Below are 19,052 nucleotides of genomic sequence, written 5' to 3'. Positions count from 1 at the left end.
AGACATGGAACCAACCCAAATGCCCATCAGTGATGGACTGGATAAAGAAAATGTGGTACATATACACCATGGAATACTATGCAGCCATAAAAAGGATGAGTTCATGTCCTTTGCAAGGACATGGATGAAGCTGGAAGCCATCATCCTTAGCAAACTAACACAGGAACAGAAAACCAAACACCGCATATTCTCACCTGTAATTGGGAGTTGAACAATGAGAACACATGGACACAGGGAGGGAATAACACACACCTGGGCTAGTCAGTGGGTGGGGGGCGAGGGGAGTCAGACCATTAGGACGAATAGCTAATGCATATGTTGCTTAAAACGTAGATGACAGGCTGATAGGTGCAGCAAAGCACCATAGCACACATATACCTATGTAACAAACCTACATGTTCTGCACTTGTATCCAGGAACTTAAAGTAAAATTTAAAAAATAAAAATAAATAAATAAATAAAAATACTGTTAAAAATAAATAAATAGGGTACAATAAGAGTTTAACAGCAGTAGCTAATGATAAAATAGAGTAACAACAATAACAATTGTTACAGTAATTCCCGTTATCCAATAAAATTGAGCAATAGCAATAAGAAAACTATAACAATATAATTATGTGAATATGATGTCTCAAAATGTCTTACTGTACTAAACTGACCCTTCTTTTTCTTGTAATTTGTAGGTCTGATAACTAAAACCGCTACTAGGTGACTAAGAGGCAGGTTGCATATACATCATGGATACTCTGGACAGAGGGGTGATTCACATCCCAGGCTGGATGGAGTAAGAGAGCACAAGATTTCATCATGCTACTCAGAATGGTGCACAATTTAAAACTTACAAATTGTTTATTTGTGGAATATTTCCTTTAATATTTTCAGACCATAGTTGACCACAGGTAACCGAAAATCACCAAAGTGAAATTGTGGCTAAGGGGACTACTGTATTGATACATAACCAGAGTACACACAATATGCCTTTTTATAGCTATACATTGGTCTCCGAATATTGTTACTCTCCAATATATACTCTACTGTATCTGCAGAGCTATTGCCCAACTGTGATGAATTTTTTTACAAATCTCAATGACTTTTTTTATAGTAATCTTAGATGAAAAGACTTCTTATAAACTAGTAATCAACAACTGAATTTAAGGAGAAGCTTTATAGCAAGACATAAACTCAAAAACAACAATAAAAATCTTGATTTATCCAGATTATTTAGGAAAATAATCATTCAAGTTAGAATTTTATAGAAAGCTGAATATTCGTTCTTTCAAAACACACAAAAAGATTGTTTTCAAGTTTATTCAAAAGTATAATAAACCACAAATGTATAGGCCAGTGAATTTTCACAAAATTTTCAGATTTCTGTAACCAGTACCAAAACCAAAAGAACAAGTATTACACCTACAAAATACCCTTCTTTTCTCCTCCAAATTAATATTTATCAAAAGGAAAAGCATTATTTGACTTTTAATAGCTCAGATTAGCTTTGCCTGTTTTGTACTTTATATAAATAGAATCATTTATTATGTAACTTTTTGTTTCTGGGTTATTTTGTACATGCTTATGAGATTTGCCCATATTATTATGAGTAGTAATTACTTCGTTCTTACAACTTTTATACAGTTCACTGTGTGACATTATTTTTTTTTAATTTTGGATTTTTCTAAAAAAATGTACTGCATTGCTTATCACTATAAATAATATATACTTGGAGCATTTTCTTCCTGATGCAGGTTCCTAGTTTTGAAGATCAGTTACTCTCCTGTGTAGGATATGCTTTTAAGAACACTGAGGTAGTGCAGGGATTTTGGCCCTTCATCCATGTTTTATTTTGATTTTAAGGCTTTTGAGTCATCGTCCTTATTTTCATATTCTATCTTTACTTATTTTTTCCAGTTACTTCTCTCTTTATCTGTTATGATTTGGGAAATATAAATTTTGAACTTAATGAAAGTCATGTCAACTCATTTCAAACAGAGTTAACTGAATGTTTACAATTGGCCTATAAAAACTGGCCCTGGGTTTATGAGATGGATAAGATAAGAAAGTAAACGGCTTACTTTCAAGGGCAGGGTCTCTCCAAACATGTTCAATAGAGGATAGGTTTCTATTTTTCCCCAAATCCTTGTGGACTGATAGTTTTGCAAAATAAGACAAAAATAAGATACTAGAAAAAAATGAAAAAGTATATAAAACATAAGCCTGTGTATATATTATTGATTTAACAGTTATCAAATTTTACTCTGTCAAAATAGTATGGAGTTTTCTAAATATATACTATCAATTTCTGTATTTACATCCTTGTGAGCCAGCAATACACAGTTTACAAATCATAACAGTCCATGGACCACTACACCGATCAGTAAATTCTCCACAAAATATTCTAGGTGCAATCTTTGGTTACTTCTGTGTTTGTGACTTTATTCATATAGTCATTAATTAAATTTTTGTCTTCTTCCCTATTTGACCAAATATACATGAAAAAAAATGATATTTTGCTTCATTAGTGTTTTCTTTGCTGCCAAATAGAAAGCCTTCAATAACTACTTAGTAAATTAATGAAAAAATGAATAAATGGATTGATGGGTAGATGGAATTAAATTGCATGAATCATAAATTCCCTATTAACCGTTCAAAGAATATTTAGTTTCACATTTTTACCTGGGTCCCTAATAACTAACTGATATTGTTGTGTTTTATCTGTAGGTAACCCTGTTCTATAGCCATGTTACAGTATAAGTTGTTATTTGTAGACAGGTTTATGTAGTGTATGGGGCTGTTGTCTCCTGCTCAATAGAGTCCTCTTTCTTTCCCTCTAGCCACTCCTCTAAAGCCGTGTACAGTGGAGATATATATACATCTGTTAGTGCTTTTAACCTTCCCCTAGCAAGTCAATATTTTCCTCAGATTTAAAGAAGTATCTGTTTCCTCCAAGGCCTTTTTTCTTAACCTCTAAATCTTAAGTTGTGAAGAATGGAATCTAAGTTTAAAACCATGCATCATCGGAAATACTATCATTGTACTAATGGAACACGTTATCATTGCTGTGATTATTATTATCTCGAATACCATAAAACCTCTTGATTATTTCTAACACTCATATAATAAAATATATTTTATATTGGTAACATCAGGTAAAAAAATTGTTATGGATATCAAAAGTATGAGGAGTACAAGCCAGCATTTTATATTGCCCCCACCTTAAAAATTACACTGTTACACATTGATATCCCTGAAAACAAATGTGTTCATACATATCATGCTAATCATTCACAACGATATTACTCAATTAATTGTTTATTTAATTACCCTATTTGGTAATCGAAACAGGTGTACAGGAACCATATCATGCAGTGATTAAGCTGCACCCATGTTAATAAGTGTGTGTAAAGATTTTTTTCACACTTTGTTATTTGACTAAGGCTGTATCTTAGAGACTTGAATACAATTCACTCAATATTTCTATAAAGCTTTTTGAAAATAAATATATTCTATACATAACAGACATTTTTGTATTTGGGAGCCTGCCTAGTATCCATGCCTTTTCCTATGTTTGGAGAAGGCTCCATTGTAAAAATCTTGACTGGAAGCAAATTTCTACCACAATTATAAAAGCTGAAAGCATAAGATTCTAACTTACCAATTTCTTCTGATAAATAGGATTCCAGAATATTAATCTAGATTTGGCCAAGCTTATGAAGCTCCTTGATGTGTGAGTCTTGAGCTAATACTCAAAGACTTGGGCATCATAGAGAATTCTTTATAGCAGAGGCAGTAAGTGTAAGGTTTTAAGGACAACAGCATTTGGTGCTCAGTGCTTTTATTTTTGGCAAGATGAACTGTGGAATGGTGTTTTTACCAATGAAAGCAGTAATTCTGTTAGGAAAGGATTTAGGCTCTTTCCTAATAGAAGAAGACCGTCAGCTTCTTCTATTCTGGTATTTATGTGAGATCCTCGACATCCTTCCAATAAAGTTATTTTTTGTTGTTATTAAGTTGCCAAAGTCAGATTATGATGGTTGCACATAAGAAACTCAACTGATAACTTGGTACCTAAAGTGATGCAGCAGAATCCCAGGAAAGTGATAGCATCTTGGAATATTTATTTGGCTGGACAAAAGTAAAAATATGGCAGAAGTGGCACTGTCTTTCGGCATAGCTCTTGACTGCTTTGAGATCTCTCATTTTCTTTCCTTTGGAAAGTTTGCTCTTAAGATGATACCTCTGGCAACACACCTTCTGTACTGGAAGCCCAGAAGGTCACATGTAGATACTGTAGTTGAGAGCCCTAAATGAACTCCCACCATCAACTACCACCCCTATGAGGGCGCAATCTTGGACATTCAGCACAGTAAAGCCTTCACCTCACTGTAGCCACATGAGAAAAAGTGACACTCCAAGAGAGAATCATCCGCTGATGCTGTCAAACCATGGAATACTAATACATTGATGAGTAAAGCTATGAAGTTTGAGGGTGTTTTGCTATACAGCAATAGATATGTAGAAGTAACATATCAGCATCCAACAAGAGATAGAAACCACAACAGCAATTTGAACAGGGAAAATGTAATATAAAGTCTGTTAATTAGTAAAAAGTGGTTAACCTCCAAAAAGTAAATGTAAACTTTTGTAGAAGCAACAACTACAGAAAGCTGTTTCTATTCCAAAATAGAGGAGGGGTGAATAACACAGCTCTGTATTTCCATATGACAAGATGCAGCCATACCTCACACAAGTAAAGAAGTTCTCATCCTCTCCTTAACATCAGGAGACATACAGTCTCAATCATCATTATATGAATTGTTGTTTATATTAATTCATCATCAAATTCACTTAGTCTCATTGTATTTACCTTAAAGTTTTATAAAGTTCAAACATGGAGAGGATAATCAATCTTCTGATAGTTTATTTTATTTTATTTTATTTTATTTCATTGAGATGGAGCTTTGCTCTTGTCACCCAGGCTGGAGTGTAATGGAGCTCACTGCAACCTCTGCCTCCTAGATTCAAGCGATTCTCCTGCCTCAATCTCCCAAGTAGCGGTTGTCACCAGGCTTGGCTAATTTTTGTATTTTTAATAGAGATGGGAGTTGGGGGCAGGCAGTAGTTAGACAATGAGAAGTAAAGTAACCTGTGTTTTGACCTGAAGAATATATCTTGTGCCCCAGACCATCTGACTTACAGAAACTATACTGACGTGAGAAGCCCCTGAAATTTTGTGGGGCTTATCTCTGTCTCTCTGACTCATATATGTATTACTAAGATATCTAAAAATTTACTATTTCCAGCTCATCCAGTCCAATTTCAACAATACTGTCAATTTATAGAAACAATGTGATGTTTTGTGGAATGTGGTGATCAAGACCTCTGAAGACTGTATTATGCACAGAGGGGAAGAGATGTAACCCTGAGGTATGGCTGTGAGAATGTACCGTTGATGGTGCTAGATGAGGCAAACTTCTGGTGGTCCTTGCAATTTTTGCATGGAGAAAAAGGAATTGGTTAGGTCAGTATCTGAAAACAAAGTCTCAAGCACTATATTGATTTTTATAGTAAAAATATTATATCTGGATTATTAACTGCAAACAGAGTCATCAAAATTGTTCTCTAAGATACATCCAACTTTTGTGTATGTCAAATAGTCAAGTTAAATGAAGATATGATAAGTATCACCACCTTGCATTTTTACAAGTGTATATGATGACAGTACAAATATTTTCAAAGCCTTTAAACATTGTTTCTTGTTTAATATCTGAATAGGGAGAAAAAGGCCCACTGGCTTTCATTTAGACCTTGTTGTTGTTGTGGCCCTTATGCACGGGCCACAAAGCTAGTGTGGATTTTGCCAGTTGCCAAGTGTGTTTTTTTAAATACATATTCAGAAACTGGAAAAACAGCTATGGAATTGATCTGTAGGCCAACTAGGAGCCCACTGTGACAAACTGGGGCTAAGACTTCAGCTTTCCCCAACTACCATTACCTCCTGCTTTGTCTGGTGAACAATGACAAAAAATTCTGAAGGGTTCTGGGCACAATGGAGTCGAAAAGCTGCTGTTATAATAATAGAGAAACTTGCTGGGAGGCAAGGACTCATAACCTATGAAAGTTGATGCTGTGATTGAATAATAGTAGGCTCCCTACATAACAATCCACTAACTTTTATGTGGGACAAATCATATAGGTAAAAGGAAAGTTCTTTCCTCCTGCTCTGATCTTGCAGTGACCTTCTAGTGTCCATTACAGCATCCAATCAAAGTCTAAAATCTCAAATCCAATCATCTCAATAGTTCCCCCAAATCACATCATCTGAATTCGTTAAGTAATCCATTAGGTATAGCACCTGGGAACAATTTCTCTCCATATGTGAATAAGTGACATTAAAAAGACATTTTCTCTACCCAACCACAATGGTGGGACAGGCATAGCATAACAGTTACAGACATTATGGTTCAAACAGAGAGGAAATTGAATATAAAATGGAGTAAGCATTCTAAAATAGTTTCAAAATCAAGCCCAGCAAGCTCCATTTGTTTCATGACCTGGAGTAATTCTTTGTGGCTCTGGTCTCTGCTGACCTCACAAATTATCCTTCCATTTTAATGATAGTTAGCAGGATTTGCAGGTGAATAGTTTTTTTGTTTGTTTGTTTGTTTTTTAACTCAAGGGTATAGAAATTTATTTTTTAAATTTAAGCACAGTCCTAAAATTATTTAGAAACTACATGGAAAATGAAAACGACAGAGTGTCAAAACTGCTTTGCAAGTGTTAGTTTAACTTCAAGATATAAAACATTAGGAGAATCAATCAAAATACATGATTTGAAGTTCACATTCATGTATTTCCCATGACTCCATTATGAGACTATATCAGTCAGGATAATCTAGACAAAAGATTAGCAAATAGGACTCCATGGACCAAACCTGACTTGCCAACACCAACTTTTACTTTGCTTTTAATATTTTTATTGTGATGAGAACATGTAATGTGAGATCTATTATCTTAACAAATCACTAAATATACAATATAGTATTGTTAAGCATAAGCAAAATGTTATGCAGCAGATCTCTAGGACTTATTCATCTTGTATAAATGAAATTTTACACAACTTGAATAGCAACTCCCCACTTCTCCCTATCCCCAGCCCCTGACAACTACCATTCTACTATCTGTTTCAATTAGTTTGACTATTTTAGATACTTATGTAAGTGGAATCATGCAGTATTTGCTCTTATGTGACAGGTTTATTTTATTTAACATAATGTCCTGCAGGTTCACCCATGTTGTCACACATTGCAGATTTTTATTTGTTAATGGTAAAATAATATTCCATTGAGTGCGTATACCACATTGTATTTATATATCCATCCATTGATAAACATTTAGGTTGTTTTTAAATCTCGGCTATTGTGAATACTGAGATGAAAATAAAACAGAAATAAATTTTTGAGATTCTGACTTCAATTCTTTTTTTTTTTTTTGAGACAGAGTCTAGCTCTGTTACCCAGGCTGGAGTGCAATGGCATGATCTTGGCTCACTGCAACCTCCGCCCCCTGGGTTCAACCAATTCTTCTACCTCAGCCTCCCGAGTAGCTGGGATTACAGGCGCAGGCCACCACACCTGGCTAATTTTTGTATTGTTAGTAGAGACGTGGTTTCACGATGTTGGTCAGGCTGGTCTTGAACTCCTGACCTTGTGATCCACCTGCCTCGGCCTCCCAAAGTGCTGGGATTACAGGTGTGAGCCACTGCACCCGCCCAGCTTCAATTATTTTAATAAATACCCAGAAGTAGGATTGATGGATCATATGATAATTCTATTTTTAATATATTGAGGAGTCACTATACTGTTTCTCATAGAGACTATGTTACTGAAACATGAGAGGTTTGGTCTAGGTCCTGCTGCTCCCGCACAGAAAGCCAATCAGAGACAATGATTATTGCCAAGGAAGTGGGCTTTTAATTGGGGGCACAGTGAAGGAGATGGGAGATCAGTCTCAAATCCAACTCCCTGACCAACTAAAATTAGGGATTCATATGAAAGGGAAGAAATGTAACTATGTATGGAAAAACAGGAACTCAGGAGGAGTAAGAAGGCAATCATAATGAATGAAGGGCCTGGTTCTCATTGTCTAGATGGGATGTTTCAGTTCTTTGGTAACTTTTGAGAAGTCTGGTTTCTCATTGTCAGGATCTGCTGTTTCAAGCTTAAAACCAGAAGGGTCAATTTCTATGTTTATCAAAAACAAAACAAAACAAAACAAAAAACAAAGCTGTCTGTGGGACAGTTTCAGTCCCCTCTTTGTATTGATTGATTCCTTAGTCATTGGGAATCTGGTTGTCAATGTTTCTGGCTGCTTCATGCTGATAAGGGGGTGTCCTTTGCAGCTCCATACCATGGGTGACCACGTGGCCACCCAGGAATCAAAGGTTAATCTAATACTGTAGTTATCTTCTGAAACACAATTTTTCTCTCCATAGTCCTCCACTTCTACCAAAGACTAATCACAGCAGGACCAACTTACCTACCAAATAATCTTCAGTCCCATATACTTGGCCTGATTACCCACACAAAGTGCAGCAAGAATCATTGTCTACAAAGGCTCTTCTAAATTGGCTTTGCTGGAACCTCTCACAAGGTCATTTCAGTCAAAGCCATGGGAAAATAATTAGTTCCTTCAACTGTGTCCCATTATAAAAGGAAACAGATTCTTATTAAACGTATGCAAACAAACACATTGCCATAAATTAAGAATCACAAATAGTTTACAAATTCCAGAGAAATTAGGCAAAGAGAGATAAATATGCCTCAAATTCTGTATACTCTACTCAGTATACCTAAAGTGTATTTAAAAGCTATAAATAGCTCAAAAAAAGTTCTCCAGACCCTGAAAAAACAAAACAAAAATAATCATCAACATTTCAAATTTAAAAAGCCATAAAAATTATTTCAGTTCTCCATTAGTTCAGTCTATTCAACCAACTCCTGCTCTGCTTCATATTGGGTTAGTAGTCTTCGTGAACACATTAGTCTTTTAATTAGGGTCCCAGAAGGTTTCTCTCTAATCCAGTGATACAATTTCCAAAGTTATGAGAAACTTGCATTCAAGAGTCCTTTCCATGAGCTCCCCCAAAGAAGCAAGCTCTGGACTGTAGTTGATTATAAGTCACTTTTGGGAAGAATCAACACAAAACAATTGTGAATGACAAAAGTCTTAGGGCAGCCATAAGTAAAGACACAGTTAGCAAGGAAATTTCGTTATTTCTGTTGTCATACAAAAATTTAAAATAATAATTGCAATCATTACTGACAACATAATCACACACATCAGAATTTCAGGAATGTTGCACAATCCTGGAACACATATTAACACATCTATATAAATACAACTCGAATGAAGCTAAATAGTACCTCACATTTGACAATGCTTCCTACGTAATTTTACATAACAAATAGCCTAATATGTTTCACTCGGACTTCAGGGAACCCAATATCCAAAAACAGTTACTTTGAGGTCAAAAAGACTGAATTTAAAACTTAAAATTTTGCCATTGGAAAATATGTCAAATATTAAAGTTTTAAGATACTTGATATGACAAAATATAATCACAAGTTACTCTAAAATAGTCATTCATTTAGCCAAGATGATAATATGAAGACATTTACCCTTTGATAGTGAGTAGACTCAATTTCCCAAACAATAAGATCTAATAAAGATAGCATGAGGCCAAATAAATCTGTGTCTCCCCTATCCTTCTTTTCTCCCCTGCATTTTACTCATAACGTAAACAAAAATCTCTTATTATCCCTTACATAAAATTTTTTTTCAGAAAAGAAAACCAAATTTTACCTTTGTATAGTATATTATTAATGTTAAAACTAATTTTAATAAAACCTTATAAACAAATTATCTAATTTTAATCAGTTTGACCATAAGGCAAGATTTCCATAAACCTTTTATAAACTTTTACAACTTGCTATTAAAGAGCAGACCAGTGCTTCAAGAAAACCCTGTTATTCTGACACATGGGCTCCAACACTGGCCTTGCATTAGTGTGCTTTTGATATTAATATTTAATTTATAGAAAAACTCTGATCTAAGTTTACCCCTCAGAATTGACCCTGACAATTTCATATGCCCACCTCTTCTGTGATAGTCCCTGAGCCTAGATGGATTGAATGGTTGTAATTTCTGGCCCTGTGTCTCACAAAAGCAGTTCATTTTTCTTGTCACCTTCACCCAGGTTTGAAGACAAGACTTTGACTTGTGTCAATGCTCAAGATTTAGCTGAAGTAGGTGACTTTTTCAGGCCCAGAACTCCAAGCCTGTAACTTAACAGCACAAGAATTAGTTAATAGGATATTTATATTATAGAAAGTCCTTTAATTCCCTCTAACATGTTACAAGTTAAAACACTGTGATTCGGAGTATAGGAATTACTGCCTGCAGCACTTCAAATCACTGTATGAAAGCAATTAGGTTATTCATTGTGTATGTCTAATTGCTAGCATTCTAGTAACAGGACTGTGACGAAAAACATGAAAAATATGATAGGTCCTACACCAAAGTTAGCAAAGTAAGACAACTAGTGTTTCTACCCATCATTAAAAAATGGCAAATGCAAACATCAGCTTTGGAAATTCAATAGGAGGATAAATAATCTTTCATTTAAATACCATACAACAAAACAGGGATGAAGTAAGAACAAGCACAAGGTAATTTCTTTTCAGCTATTTTGAAAGAGCATCATCACACATTACCAAGATTAGTTTCCAGATACAGTGCTGACAACTGATTAGGCAATTTCCACCATTAAAATCTTCAAACCAGTGGAACACTTGTATATATTTTGTTTTCAAGTACATACATGAAGCCACATCAGTGATAAATGTCTTGGGATAAAAAAATCACTAGAAAGTCTCACATATTTTTATTACTACTTAATCCAAGTGAACATCACTACACTTCAATATTGGCAAAGATAACAAAATTAGTTTGATATAAATCCCAATGAATATAATTTCCTTGCAGACAAGGCCAATCTTTGCTGAACACTAACACTTTGTACTTGTATCACAGATTTTTTTCATTACTTAAAGGAGGAGATTCGAAAACAACTCAAATTATTGATTAAATTGAATTACCTTGGAAATAAACACGATTTAAACATTTTTATTCTCACCTAACAAATACCAAAATAATGTACTGTTTTGGCTTAGAACTTGTAAACATAAGTCCTTTATTTTTATTTTACATTTTGCTGGGAACCTTAAAGCTCACATAGCCCTCTAGATCACCAGAAGCAAACAAAATCAATCAAATTTTAAGTGGCTGGTATCCTCTATCAATTTTTTGCAGGCTGAAAAAGGTAGCTTAGGAATTTTAGATACATAGAACCACTGAGAAGTTGCTGGAAATGCAAAGGGAACAAAATGGTTATTCATAAATAGAATCAAATAAAAGCCTTCCATTAGAACCTAAAAAATTCAATGGTTTTATATATATGTACATGTAAATAAAACCCAAAGAATTTTACCTATGCAGACAAGCAAATATAATATTAAATAATGCAATGCAGACATTTATGTGAAATTTGGCTCCATGTTAAATCTGGCTTCATGCCTAACTATGTTTAAAAAGAATTGCCAAACTGCCAATGTATTTTATTACAGTATTTCTTAATTTACCTTCATCAAGACTAAGAACTTTAGCTATGAGCAGGGTTAATTAGACACTTCTCCAATTTCCTATCAGGTTTTAAATAATATTTCACTATCTAAATTTTTTCAACTTTTATTTTCTCTGAAGGTGCACAGAGACACACATACAGAGAAATAGGAGAAAAACTGCATATGACTTACTCACACTATCAATAACATTCTTGGACTTTTTGTTTCATCCTAATTTTTTTTTCTTTACAAACTTCCATACCAAAAACACATCTTCATATCCATAACTTTTTCACATCTCTCTCCTCTTTCCTACTGTTTTAATAAATAACCTTTTCCAGTCTGTAATGTGAATTCATCTTTAGATAACTTCTGAATTAGACAAAATTATTCTTTTTCTCAATAAAACACATCTTTTTGGCACATTTCATATACAGAATTATATCTTAACTAGAATTCTTATCTTTAGTAACCTTAAATTTTAGTGAAAACCTAGAAGGGAAGAGATCCTAAACTCTCAGATGTTCTGGGGGCCTCTAAATCTGTGTATGCATCTTCTCTGGACTTGTTCATGTAAATTCTCCATTAGAGAGATTTTCCTATTTCTTTTTTCAGAAGTTTGTAATGGCTTCCTCCCTCTGGTGTGCCTCTGCTGTACTGTGGCTTCTGGAGCTGAAGCAATTCCTAGGGTCTCTTATTTCATTATTGGTAGCTTCTAGGAATCTAGATTATGCCAGGTCTTGTCCACATTCCAATACAGGTGAAAATAAAACCAGTCCTTTGGGCAGTCACCTTAAAAGTCCAAACACTGGACAGATGTTCCAATTGTTTATTTCCCTCCCCTGCAATAAGCCAGGAGCTGAAAGACTTTCCAAGCATGCTACATTAAGCTGGATTTTGTCATGTGAACATGTGCTAGAATAAGTCTCCACCTTTGTTCTCAGAAGCCCTCGGGCATCTAAATTTGCCAGGTACTATCAGTTCTCTGTGAGAGGCAGACAGATGTCAGTTTCTCAGGCAACCTCTTGAAAAGTTGGAATATTGGACTCATACTTTAACTCTTTTCCTCTCCAGGGAGAGGCTAAGTTTGGGGGGTTTCATGTGCTTTCTCTGCACTGAGCCAGGATAGGGGCTATGGTTGTCCAACCCATGGCCCATGGGCCTTATGTTACCCAAGACAACTTTGAATGCAGCCCAACAGAAATTTGTAAACTTTTTAAAAACATTACAAGATTTCTTTGCCCCTTTTTTTTTTTTTTTAGCTCATCCGATATTGTTAGTGTTAGTGTATTTTATATGTGGCCCAAGACAGTTCTTTCAATGTGGCCCAAGGAAGCCAAAAGATTGGACACCTCTGGGCTATAATGAGTGCCTGTGTTTTAGTCCAACTTCTGTCTTTGTTCTCAGCAGTTCCCAATATGAGTCCTTTCCTGTCAGTGTTCAGATTCAGGAAAAACAGAAGTCAGTCCCCCATGCAGCAGCCAAAGGAGACAACATTGGATATACAATTCAGCTCTTTCATTTTCTCTCCAGGAAGAAGCTAGGCCCTTGGGATTTCCTCTGAATTGCATTGCGCCAGTGGGATTACAGTAAAAAGGATCCTCAAATTTTACTAAAACTTTAATCTAACTAGCTTCATTCTTTTCTGGAGTACTGGAGCCACTCAACTGGTTTCTTAATTTCTCACCAAGGAAACTGGTTCATGTATTATTGTTGAATCAGTGTGTCCATGGGGAGAAAATGGGGAGAGAGCCTCTTATTCTGCCATCTTGCTCCACTCTACATATGACTACTTTAATCAGCGTAGTTTTTACCACTAGAGTTTTTGGGGTGAAACATTCTTTAATTTTTTACTCTCTGTCACTTTTAGTCCAACCAGATAGTTTTTCTCTAGACATAAAAATTTCAGGAACTTTCTGTGTATATCACAGGAATTTGCTCTAATATACAAGAGACTTATTAAGAGATCTTACATAAATAATCCCTTCTTGATTTTTGCTACTATTGAGGAACATTGACCTCAAGTTTTCTAGAGGTCCTATGGTTTAATTGAGAAGTTCTGTGAGTGACACCCTTAATCTTAAAAAAAAAAAAAAGGCTTTTTGTGTGACGAAATACTCATATCTTTTGATCTTTATGAGGTTTCAGGAAAGAGTTTTAAGGTCACATTCCCAGCATTTTCTATAGATCACACTTTCCTGATTGTAAATTTCTTTTATCTTACCATAGTTGCAATATGGATTGGCTGAGAATTTCCAAAAATCATCAGTCCTTGTCCTTTTAGTATAATAATTCTTCTCTCAATTTATCTCTCTTTTCTCAAATTTTACTATCCCCACCAAGCATAAATCAGGTCACATCTGCAAAACTTTGCTTGGAAAAGTCCTTAACTAAATATCATACCATAGTTCATTGAATCAATCCCTATTAATGTATATTTGCACTGTATTATATTCCTCTTCTTTTAGAAATAGTACTACATTTTGTTTCCTGTACACATGTCTATTTGTATACTTTTGCCAGTATATGTTTGGGATAGGAAAGAATTCTGGATACAAGGGAAAATGTGTATGTGATATCGTCAAGTTGCCTAACTTCTTTCCATACTTGTTGCACTATCTTGTGCTAAATGAGAATGCTTATTCACCAAGTCTTACTAACATAATACTTTCAAACTTTTAAAACTTTTTCCATTACAATAGATGAAAAAAGACATATAGTGCACATTCATTTTGCATTTTTGCATTAGTCTGTTTGCATTGCTATAAAGGAATGGCAACTGGGTAATTTATAAAGAAAAGAGGTTTATTTTGGTTCATTTTCCTATAGGCTATATATATAAGCATGGCACTAACATCTGCACAGCTTCTGGTGGGGGCCTCAGGAAGCTAACAATCATGGCAGAAGAGGACAAGGAAGCAGGTGTATCACATAATGAGAGAGCAAGAGGAAGGATGTCATACTCTTTTAAACAAGCCGATCTCACATGAACTTGTATGGTGGGAGCTCACCATTATCAAGACGACAACGCCAAGCCACTCATGAGGGATCTTCTCCCATGACCCACACACCTCCCACTGGGCTCACTATCAACTTTGGAGGTCACATTACAACATGAGATTTGGAGAGGACAAAACATCCAAACCATATCATATTGTGATTAAGAATGAGCACCTTTTCCTCTTGTTCACTCATTTGTGTAGATTATTTTCCCTGTGTATAGAATACTTAACTTTTAATATTTTGAAGATATCATTTCCCTGCCATCTGGCTTTAATTTTTTTCTGTTGAGGAATCTGACTTCAATCCTATTTTAAATTCTTTGCAGGTAACCCATCTTTTTTTCCGGGTGCTTTAATGATTTCTCTTTGTTTGTTTTGTTTAGTTTTAGTAGCACATTTATCTTATTATGTGGAAGTGCATTTTCTTCATTTGACTTCTTTCTGATAAATATAATGGCTAAATATAATTTCAACTTTTTATTTTACATTCAGGGGGTGCATGTACAAGTTTATTACATGGGTATACTGTGTGATGCTGAGGTGTGGGATACAAATAATTCTGTCCCCAGGTTGTGACCATAGTACCCAATAGTTAGTTTTTCAATGCGGAACCCCCAAGTTCCCTTCCCTCTCTAGTAGTCCCTAGTGTCTATTGTTGCCATCTTTACACTCATGAACACTCCATGTTCAGTTCTCACTTACAAGTGAGGATATGCAGTATTTGGTTTTCTGTTCCTGTATTAATTCTGTGTTCATCCTGTGCTTGGGATAATGGTTTCCATGTTGCCTCAAAGAATATAATTCCATTCTTTTTTTATGGCTATGTATTATTCCATGGTGTATATGTACTATATTTTCTTTTTCCACCATTGGTTCACACATAGGTTGATTCCTTGTCTTTGCCATTATGAATAGTGCTGCGATGAACATACAAGTGCATGTGTCTTTTGGGTAGAACAATGTATTTACTTTTGGATATATACCCAGTAATGGGGTTGCTAGGTCAAATGAGAGTTCTGTTTAAAGTTCTTTGAGAAATCTAAAAACTACTTTCCACAGTGACTGAACTAATTTATATTGTCACAAATAGTGTATAAAGATTCTTTTTTCTCCACAGCCTTGCCAGCATCTATTGTTTTTTAAGTTGTTTATAATAGTCATTCTGACTGGTGGTGAGATTGTATCTCACAGAATTTTTGATTTGTATATCTCTGATGATTACTGATGTTGAGCATTTTTTCATGTACTTGTGACTGCTTGTATGTCTTCTTTGGAGAAGTGACTGTTCATGTCTTTGCCCACTTTTTAATGGGGTTATTAGTTTTTTGTTTGTTTAATCATTTAAGTTCCTTATAAATCATTTTTAGATGCATGGTTTGTAAATGTTCTCTCCCATTATGTAGGCTGCCCATTTATTCTGATAATAGTTTCTTTTACTGTGCAGAAGTTCTTTAGTTTACTTAGGTCTCATTTGTCAATTTTTGTTTTCGTTGCAATTGCTTTTGAGGACTTAGTCATAAATTATTTCTAAATTTAATGTCTTAACATTAAAGACAATGTTAAGAATGGTGTTTCCTAGGTTTTCTTCTAGGATTCTTAAAGTTTGAAATCTTACATTTAAATCTTTAATCCATCTTGAGTTCATTTTTGGATATGGTGAAAGGTAGGAATCAAGTTGCATTCTTCCGCATATGGTTAACAAGCTATTCCAGCACCATTTATTGAAAAGGGAGTCCTTTCTCTATTGATTATTTTCATCAACTTTGTCAAATATCAGATGGTTATAAGTGTGCAGCTTTACATCTGGGTTCTCTACTCTGTCCCACTGGTCTGTGTGTCTGTTTTTTGTACAAGTACCATGTTGCTTTGGTTATTGTAGCCTTACAGTACAGTTTGAAGTTGGGTAATGTGGTGCTTCTAGCTTCATTCCTTTTGCTTAGGATTGCTTTGGCTTTCAGTTTTCTTTTTTTTTTTTTTGGGGGGGGAGTTCTATATGAATTTTAGAGTAGCTTTTTTTCTAGTTCTGCGGAAAATGACATTGCTAGTTGGAGAGAAATAGCATTGAATCTATAGATTGCCTTGGGCAGTATGGCCATTTTAACAATATTGATTCTTCCAATCCATGAACATGAATGTTTTTCCAATTGTTCATGGAATCTGTGAATTCTTTTAGCAGCGTTTTGTTTTGTAGTTCTTGTAGAGATCTTTCACCTGCTTGCTTAGATGTATTCCTAGGTGTGTTATGTTTTTTTGTAGCTACTGTGTTTTTGATTTGGCTCTCAGCTTGAACATTATTGGTGTATAGAAATGCTACTGAATTTTGTACATTGATTTTGTATCCTAAAGCTTTACTGAAGTTGTTTTATTAGTGTTGGACCTTTTGGCAGAGTCTTTAAGGTTTTCTAGGTATAGAATCATATCGTCAATGAAGAAAGATAGTTTTACTTCTTTTCTTATTTGGATGCCTTTTATTTCTTTCTTGGATGTGTGATTGCTCTGGCTGGGACTTCTAGTACTATTTTGATTAGAAGTAGTAAGTGTGGGGGCATACTTGTCTTGTTCTGTTCTCAAGGGGAATGTTTCCAATTTTTGCCCTTCAGTATGATGTTTGCTGAGGGTTTTTTCATAGATGGCTCTTATAGTTAGGGGTATGTCCCTTCAATGCCTTGTTTGCTGGGGGTGGGGGAGAGGGGCGTTATCATGAAGGGATGTTGGATCTTATCAAAGGCTTTTTCTGTGTCTACTGAGATAATCATGTGGTTTTTATTTTATTTCTGTTAATGTGGTGAATCACATTTATTGATTTGTGCATGTTGAAACAATTGAAACAATCTTGCAACCCAGGAATGAAGCCTACCTGATCATGAAGAATTAACTTTCTGATGTGCTGCTGGATTTGATTTGCTAGTATTGTGTTGAGGATTTTTGAACTGGCCTGTAGTTTTCTTTTTTTAATTGTGTCTTTGCCAGGTTTGCTATAAGGGGGATTCTGGTTTCTTAGAATGAATTAGGGAGGAGTCCCTTTTCCTCAGCTTTTTGGAATAGTTTCAGTAGATTTTGTCCTACCTCTTCTTTGTATGTCTGATAAAATTTGTCTCTGAATTCATCTGGTCTAGGGCTTTTTTTTTTTTTTTTTTTTTTCTAGGTTTTTATTATTGATTCAATTTTGGAACTGGATATTGGTTTATTGCAGTTTTCAATTTCTTCCTAATTTAATCTTGGGAGTTGTGTGCTTCCAGGAATTTATCCATTTTTTCCAGATTTTCTAGTTTGTGTGCATAGAGGTATTCATAATAGTCTCAGAATCTTTTGTGTTTTTGTGGGATCAGTTCTAATGTCCCCTTTGTCATTTCTGATTGTGCTTATTTGGATTTTGTCTTTGTTATTCTAGCCAGAGATCTATCAATCTCAGTTACCTTTTCCAAGAACCAAATTTTGAACTTGTTGATTCTTTGTATAGGCTTTGGGATTTCAACTGCATTCAGTACTGCTCTTATTTTAGTTATTTCTTTTCTTCTGCTATGTTTGTGGTTAGTTTGTTCTTTCTTTTCTAGTTCCTCCAGGTGTGATGTTACATCATTAATTTGAGATCTTTCTAACTTCTTGATGCAGACATTTAGCCTTATAAACTTTCCTCTCAACACTGTTTTTGTTGCATCCCTGGGATTTTGGTACTTTGTGTCTCTGTTTTCATTTACGTCCAATAATTTTTTTTTAAATTTCTGTCTTAATTTTGCTGTTTACCCAAAAGTCATTCAGGAGCAAGTTGTTTCATTTCCATGTAATTGTGAGATTTGTGGAGATCTTGATATTGATTTCAAGTTTTATTCTACTGTGGTCTGAGAGTACAGTTGGTAGGATTTTGATTTTTTTGAATGTATTGAGACTTTCTTTATTACTGAGAATGTGGTCAATCCTGGAATGTGTTCTGTGTGTAGACGAGAAGAATGTATATTCTATGGTTGATGGGTGGAGTATTCTGTAGATGTTTATTAGGTCCTATTGGTCAAGTGTTGAATTTAAATCCAGAATTTATTAGTTTTCTGCCACAGCGATCCATCTAATGCCGTCAGTGGGGTTTTGAAGTCCCCCACTATTACTGTGTGACTGTGGAAGTCTTTTCTTAGATCCAAATGTAGTGGTCTTATGTATCTGGCTGCTCCTATGTTGAGTGTATATGTATTTAGGGTAGTTACGTCTTCTTGTTAAATTGAATCCTTTATCATTATGTAATGTCCTTCTTTGTCTTTTTTGCTGTTGTTGGTTTAAAGTCTACTGTACCTGATGTAAGAATAGTGATCCTTTTTTTGTTTTCCTTTTGTACGACAGGTCTTTCTCCAACCCTTTACTTTGAGTCTATGGGTGTCATTAC

This window comes from Macaca mulatta, chromosome 7, assembly GCF_049350105.2.
Source record: "Macaca mulatta isolate MMU2019108-1 chromosome 7, T2T-MMU8v2.0, whole genome shotgun sequence".
NCBI classification, from domain to species: domain Eukaryota; kingdom Metazoa; phylum Chordata; class Mammalia; order Primates; family Cercopithecidae; genus Macaca; species Macaca mulatta.
Note: the sequence above shows the minus strand (reverse complement) of the source record.